The sequence below is a fragment of the Narcine bancroftii genome, chromosome 3 (assembly GCF_036971445.1).
Source record: "Narcine bancroftii isolate sNarBan1 chromosome 3, sNarBan1.hap1, whole genome shotgun sequence".
Classification (NCBI taxonomy): domain Eukaryota; kingdom Metazoa; phylum Chordata; class Chondrichthyes; order Torpediniformes; family Narcinidae; genus Narcine; species Narcine bancroftii.
This window is the reverse complement of record NC_091471.1, coordinates 77,557,722-77,565,039: the sequence shown is the minus strand read 5'-3', so window position 1 is coordinate 77,565,039 and position 7,318 is coordinate 77,557,722. Positions and strand designations below refer to the sequence as shown.

Sequence of the window (7,318 nt, the reverse complement as noted above, 5' to 3'; positions counted from 1 at the left end):
AGACCGCAGAGCCCACCTCACTGACAAAAGGCAAAGGAGGAAAAACCCAACACCCAACCCCAACCAACCAATTTTTCCTTGCAACCGCTGCAATCGTGTCTGCCTGTCCCGCATCGGACTTGTCAGCCACAAACGAGCCTGCAGCTGACGTGGACTTTTTACCCCCTCCATAAATCTTCGTCCGCGAAGCCAAGCCAAAGAATGTGTGTATGTGTGTATGTGTATGTGTGTATGTGTGTGTATGTGTGTATGTGTGTGTATGTGTGTATGTGTGTATATGTGTGTGTGCATGTGTGTGTATGTGTGTGTATGTGTGTGTATGTGTGTGTGCGTGTGTATGTGTATGTGCGTGTGTGTATGCGTGTATGTGTGTGTGTATGTGTGTGTGTATGTGTGTATGTGTGTGTGCGTGTGTGCGTGTGTGCATGTGTGTATGTGTGTATGTGTGTATGTGTGTGTATGTGTGTGTGTATGTGTGTGTGTATGTGTGTGTATGTGTGTATGTGTGTGTATGTGTTGCGTGTGTGTGTGTGCATGTGTGTGTGTGTGCATGTGTGTGTGTGTGTATGTGTGTGTGATACCCAAACCATTATAGCTTTAGCACGAAGGAAGTGGGGGAAACTGAGTGACCTGACTGCTGAAAACTCGAGTTTCTTGCTGAGAAACATCCTTTTGGACTAATGGTGGTCTCAACTCCCCTTTTCCTTGCAGAGGGGAAATGAAACGTGTGACTTACACGATACTTCCAAATCCCAGGTATGGGTCAATCATAATGACCTTTCTTTTGGACACAGTATGGTTCAATAATTCCCCTGACAGGGAGAATCAGCCAAATTGTCCATTTCACACCAAGTCTCTCCACCTCAGTGTTCCATGAGATGTTTGGTGGTCAATAATGAATACTGTTTCCTTCAGTGTTCCACTCACATGATTCTCTCACTACCTGTGTTGCTGGATAAAGCAATAAATATTCTTTTCTCTTCCTCCAAGTCTGTACTAGTTGTTGCTGCTCAGTCTCTCCACAGTTGTGAATAGTTGGAGCTGGTACCAGCCCTCAAAGTGGTACTAACACTAAATGAAACAGAAGCTTGTAATACTTGTAATGTTAGCACAATTATCGGTATAAATATCCTTCCAACCTCTTTGTATTTCACCTCAAACTGCTTCATTCATTCTCAGCTTTTTTATTTTTGCAGATTAAAGGCAACGAAAGGAAACATATTTCTTGAGCTTCATCTTTGAAGCAATTTCTCAAGATCGTGTTCTTGTCTCATAAACCAATGGTTTACATATTGTACTTCTGCTAACATGTAAGCATTTATATAAGGAAATATAGATTTAATTGCCACCAAATAGTTTTCTCTTCATGCATTATTCTAACAAAGGTGTGTAATTCCATTTTAGACAGTCACAACCTAATCACTAATTATTTTCTGAGCGAAGTTCACATTCCTTTGGAGATCATGCCAGATGTATTTGCAATTTTTAAAGATTTTTTTTGGGCGAACTGGAATTTCAAGGCTTTCAATGCATCTTTGAGAATTCATCCCATTTCTAAATGATGGAAATATACTTTACATGGTAAATTAATTCAGCATAAAGATTTCATATAGTTATCATTTGTTGGCTACAAAGATAAGCTTGAGTAGATTTACTGCTGAACTCACTGGACACATGCCTGCAGCGTAAAAGTGGCACAAAGTATCCATGCTACTTGTGGTCTATGAAAAGTTGTCATTAAACAGGAATGACTGCCGATTCAGGGATTATATTGCCATACAAAAAAATGATGGAAAAATTCAGCAGGTCACACAGTATCTATAGGAAGTAAAGGGTAACCAACTTTTCAGACTTGAGCCCATAAAACAAGGTATGAGCCCAAAGCAGTCTGGTGCCCGAATAAAAAGGTGGAAGTGGAAAGGAGGGAGGAAGGGGCAGGGGTTGTGGGAGGGGGATGCACAGTCCAGCAAGGAAGAAATCAGAAGTGGGAAGGTGGGAAAGAGGCTGAGCAGTAATGGGGGAGTGAGTAGCTCTCCAAATGCAGGGAAGGGGGTGGGGACCTGGAAGAAAGAAGACCTAGGTATATGGAAAGAGAGAAACTCAGGAGAGGAGTTTAACAGAAAATCGACAAGTCGGCTGTCTGGTTAGAGAGTGTCCAGTCAGAATATTAAATGTTGTTCATCTAATTTGTGGGTAGCCTCAGTTTGACAGTGCACGAGGCCATGGATAGACATGTCAGTGTAGGAATTAAAATATTGGTCACTGGGGGATCCCTGTTATTTCAGCAAACAGAGAGAAAGAAGATGCTCAAGGAATCAAACTATCTAAAGTAGAGGAGGCCACAATGGGAGCACTAGATGCAGTAGATGACCTTCAGATTAACAACAAATGTAAAAAAATTATTGCTAATTACAATTTTATCAAGTGAGACAGAAAGTGCATTTTTGAAGTTGTCTGAAAAATACATGCAGGTATATGGGCTAGGTAGCTCGTACCTTTGTCGTTAGTCTTAAGAAACTTGAGAGTAGTTCATCCATGGTTTCTTGCTTAATGTCTGGTTTCTCATTGTTTACAACTGTCAGCTTGATGAACATAAAAAAACATGATACTGCACCATAAGAAGTTCAAGTTTATTGTCACATTGTATCTGGTACAGTGAGATGGATTTTTTTTTCTTTGAGCAGACTGGCATGTCTACTCAAACAGGCATACAACTGCGCAAAGTAGAAGAGCAAGAGCATAAATTACAGAGTATAGTGTGAAAGACCAATTAGCACCAAGCAAGGTCAATATGAGAGCCCTGCTATTAGGTTCATTCAGGAGCCTGATGGCTGTTGGGAGGAAACTGTCTTTAAGACTATGGCACCTCACCTGTGGCTAAGGTCATTTTAAATATTTCTGCCAGAGTCCCTGCAATTTCTACACTAGTCTCCCTCAAGGACTAAGGGAATATCATGTCAGGCCCAGGGGATTTATCTACCTTTATTTCCTGTAAGGCAGCAGGCACCTCCTCCTCTTTAATCACTCTATGTTCCGTTACACTACTGCTTGTTTTCTTTCTTTCCTTATGTACTATGCAAGTTTCCCTCAGATAATCTTTAAATGTGTACTGACTGGTTGCACCACAGGTTGGGTGGTCAAATTGAAGGCCCAGGAATGCAGGATGCTGTAGAAGGTAGCAAACATAGCCTGGTCCATCACCAGATCTGGCATCCTATAAATTGTAGATCACCACCCTGGTCAGAACCTCCTCAATGCTAATTCTGGGCAGGGGGTACAGAAGCCTCCAGATCAGCACCTCTTGAAGAGAAATTTCTTTCCAATGGCTAGCAGGCTCTTGAACCTCCCCTTACTGCACTAATCATAAAAAAAATAACTTCTTTCTTTGACTGTGGTAATTTTGAATATACATATTGATTATCAATTATACTTTATTATCTCTTAATTTAATGCAGACTATTGCAGGTTTCTGTGAAATACCTGTTTGCTTGCATCAAGTCAAAATTTTGAAGCATACATACATTGCACAATGTATATGACAATAAACTCATTATCATTCTTGTGCTTTTAATCTTCCACACACTTCTGGATAAAGTTGACAATCAAGGTGAAAGAGTTATTGAAGTGGTCACCCACTCATTGACATGGACTAATCTGAAAACTCAAAGTGATAATGTTAAATGCCATCTGTACCCTCAGACCATCAGGGAGGGTATTCATCAATGGACCATCACTCTTCAGATCCTGAAAATAAAGTTGAAAATCTATTGTGATGAACATGTTAAATTAGTGCAAAAAGAAGAGAAAGTGAGGCATTGCCTATGGTTCACTGCACATTCAGATATCTGATAGCCGAGGGGAAAAGCCATTTCTGTATATAAACATATAACCATAAAACAATTACAGTATGGAAGCAGGCCACATTGGCCCTTCTAGTCTGCCCTGATTTAAGTGAAACTCCACTAGTTCCATCTACCTGCTCCCTGCCCATAACCCTTCAACCCCCTCACATCTATGTACTCATCCAACCTCCTTTTAAATGACAGAAATGACCCTGCTGCAACTACCTCTCCTGGAAGGTCATTCCACTCAGCCACCACTCTCTGAGTGAAGAAGCTTCCTCTTATATTACTTCTAAAGTTTTGCCCGCTAACCCTTATCTTATGACCCCTCATTCCAATCTCCCCTTCCCTCAAGGGGAAGAGCCTATTCATATCTACTCTATCTATTCACTTCATAATTTTATATACCTCTATCAAATCCCCTCTCAACCTTCTATACTCCAATGAATAAAGACCAGTCTACTCAATCTTTCTCCGTATTCTAGATACTGCAATCCAGGCAACATTTTAGTGAACCTTCGCTGCACCCTCTCTACCTTATTGATATCCTTCCTATAATTTGGAGACAAGAACTGCACACAATATTCCAAACTTGGCCTCACCAATACCTTGAACAGTCTCAACACCACCTCCCAGCTCCTTTATTCTATGCTATGATTTATAAAGGCCAGCATACCAAAAGCCTTCTTCACCACCCTATCTACATGAGAATCCACCTTCAAAGAACACTGAACCATTATTCCAAGATCTCTCGCTTCCTTTGCTTTCCATAATGCCCTCCCCTTCACTGCATATGTCTTGTTTTGATTATTCTTCCCAAAATGAAGCACTTCACACATCTACATTAGACTCTATCTGCCAACTTTCAGCCAACTCTTCTAAGCAGACCAAATCCTTCTGCAGTCCATGAAAACCCTCCTCACTATCCACAACTCCCCCTATTTTTGTATCATCCTCATAGTTACTTACCCAATTTACCACTCCATCATCCATATCATTAATGTAAATGACAAACAACAAAGGACCCAAAACCGATCCCTGAGGCATACCTCTCATCACTGGCCTCCATCCTGACAGACAGTTGTCCACCATGAATCTCTCTGGTGCCTATCTTCTAGCCACTGTTGAACCCATCTGATTACCTCAACATTTATCCCTAGTGACTGACCTTCCTCACCAACCTTCCATGTGGAACCTTATCGAAAACCTTGCTGAAATCCAAATAGACCATGTCTACTGCTCTACCTTCATCAACCTTTCTAGTCACTTCCTCAAAAAATTGAACAAGATTTGTCAAACATGTTCTACCCCTCACAAAACCATGTTGGGTGTCCCTGATCAATCCCTGCCCCTCTAGATACTATCTCTAAGAATTCTTTCCTGAAGTTTACCCAGCACCGATAATTGCTAGGCCTACAACTTGAGCCCTTTTTAAACAGTGGAACCACGTTTGCAACACACCCAACCCACAGCACCACACCCTCCTCCAGTGACTTATGAAAAATCAGTGTCAGAGCCTCTACTATTTCCTCCCTGATTTCCCTTAATGTCAGGGGAAAATCCCATCGGGACCCGGAGACTGTTGGGTGTTCGTCTTCAGGCTCCTAGACCTCCTTTGTTATGGTAGAAGCGTGAAGAGGGCATGGCCTTGGTGGTGAGGATCATTGAGTGTAGAGGCTGTTTTCTTGAGACACCATCTCTTCTAGATGTCTTTGATAAAGTGAAGAAATATGCCCTTGATGGCATTGGCTGAGTTCACAATTTTCTGTAGTCTTTTCCCGACCTATGCATTGGCACCTCCATACTAGACAGTGATGCAACCAATCAGAATGCTCTCCAAGATACCCTTGTAAAAATTTGCAGTCTTTGTTCATAACTGTCTACCTAAATTTACATTTTTTTACTAGACATGTTTGGATCAAAATTGAAGCATATCTCTTTTGGTGTGAGTTTACTCCATTTTGCCAAACAAAAAACAGAGAAAATATTAATATAACTGGTGTTGAGTTAGCTACAGCACACACAGCTCGAAAAGGGTTAACATCTGTAAATCTTCAGTTTGAGCACATGTCAAACTTGTGTTGCAGATGAGCTGCCAAGGGTCAGTACTTGGTTTTGAAAAATTTATTGCTAATTACACTTTCATCAAGATTGTTTAGCCTTTATAGAAATGAAACAGCTCATCTTGGCTTACCAGCTCAGAGTTGATACATTATCTGTTGTCTGTGTGTCGTATCTAACTTCCTGAAATCCCGGACCTCTTTTGTGTTCTGTTTATTCCTTCCTGACAGGACCACCATCTCTCTTTTCTTGACTCGCACATGGCCTCCGTCAAGTTCAGCTGATGACATGACCCTGTTACCCAGACATCAGTCACCATAGGGAAGGAAAGTCTCATATGATTGCCCAATGAAATCAGCCAGCTTTGGATTTAAAAAAAAAAGTGTTGTTTATCGAGTAAAATAAATGCTCACAATTTTTGAAAATACAGAACAAAATTTCTTCAGTGTCAATGTTCTGTGTGTAGATAATGAACTCGTATAACTAATGATAGATTATTGATATGTGCAGCAATAATGTCAATTTCATCTTGATTTCACAGAACAAACCTTAACCTTCTTTCAGTACTCAATTTACTCTTGAAATTTTATCATTGAATCTTCACTTCCATTAGAGAAAAAAATACAGGAATGAGCCAAATCCTAACTGGATAATAAGAATCTTTACTGCTTGGGCTGGTATCTGACAGACCCTATTCATGGTCTTTTTATGAACCTGTCCAATTGGAATTGATATTTACATTTTTGCCATTTATTCCTTTGCCATTTGTCTTATAAGCTTCACAATGTAGCAAATAAATTGAGGTTCTTATTGGAAAAATGTGAACAATTTTTGGTCACTTCCCTTTAATTGGTATAACCTGTCAAATTCATCTCCAACTACCAGGATAAATAAATTAACTTGGGTCATCTCTAATGTAATTGGGATGGTGGGAAAAGAAACTGTTTAATCTTCCTGTTGACACCATATCCAACAAAAGGGCTTGTCGTGGGGTTACCAGAATACCTATATGAGTTGGTGTAAGGACATTTCATTTGTGGATCGATCTCTAGATGTAGTTAAAGAGGATACAGCCTGATTTTGATGACATTGAAATGCGGGTGAAATATTGGCAGATGGAATTGGATCTCAACAAGTGTGAGATTATATATTTTGTTATGTCAAATAAGTGCAGGAAATGTACATTAAATACTAGGACATGAAGGAATGTTGATAATCAGAGGAACCTTAAATTTTAGCAGTCACTAAATGGGTAGTGCTAAGCAAACTAGTAGGTTTGAAGGTAAATAAATCCTCTGGGCCTGATGGAATCCAAGGTTCTGGAAGAAATAATGAGGTTGTAGTAGCTGCATTTGTGGTTATTTACCAAAATTCTCCAGATTCTGGGTGGGTTTCAGTGAATTGGAAGAAAGTTT

The 7,318-nt window shown here is 40.2% G+C and overlaps 1 long non-coding RNA gene across 2 annotated transcripts in view; it reads left to right on the top strand.

Annotated features, from left to right (window-relative positions):
* The window catches only part of LOC138756143 (uncharacterized), a 34,041-nt gene extending 27,749 nt beyond the window's left edge, over nt 1-6,292 (top strand). Inside the window, exon 4 of one of the 2 annotated variants that reach the window (XR_011352797.1) lies at nt 6,134-6,292. This is a non-coding gene — a long non-coding RNA (uncharacterized lncRNA). Of the gene's footprint in view, nt 1-1,196; nt 1,303-6,133 lie in introns of those variants that run through there. The other variant, XR_011352798.1, reaches the window with a different exon arrangement.
* Nucleotides 6,293-7,318: the final 1,026 nt, after the last annotated feature.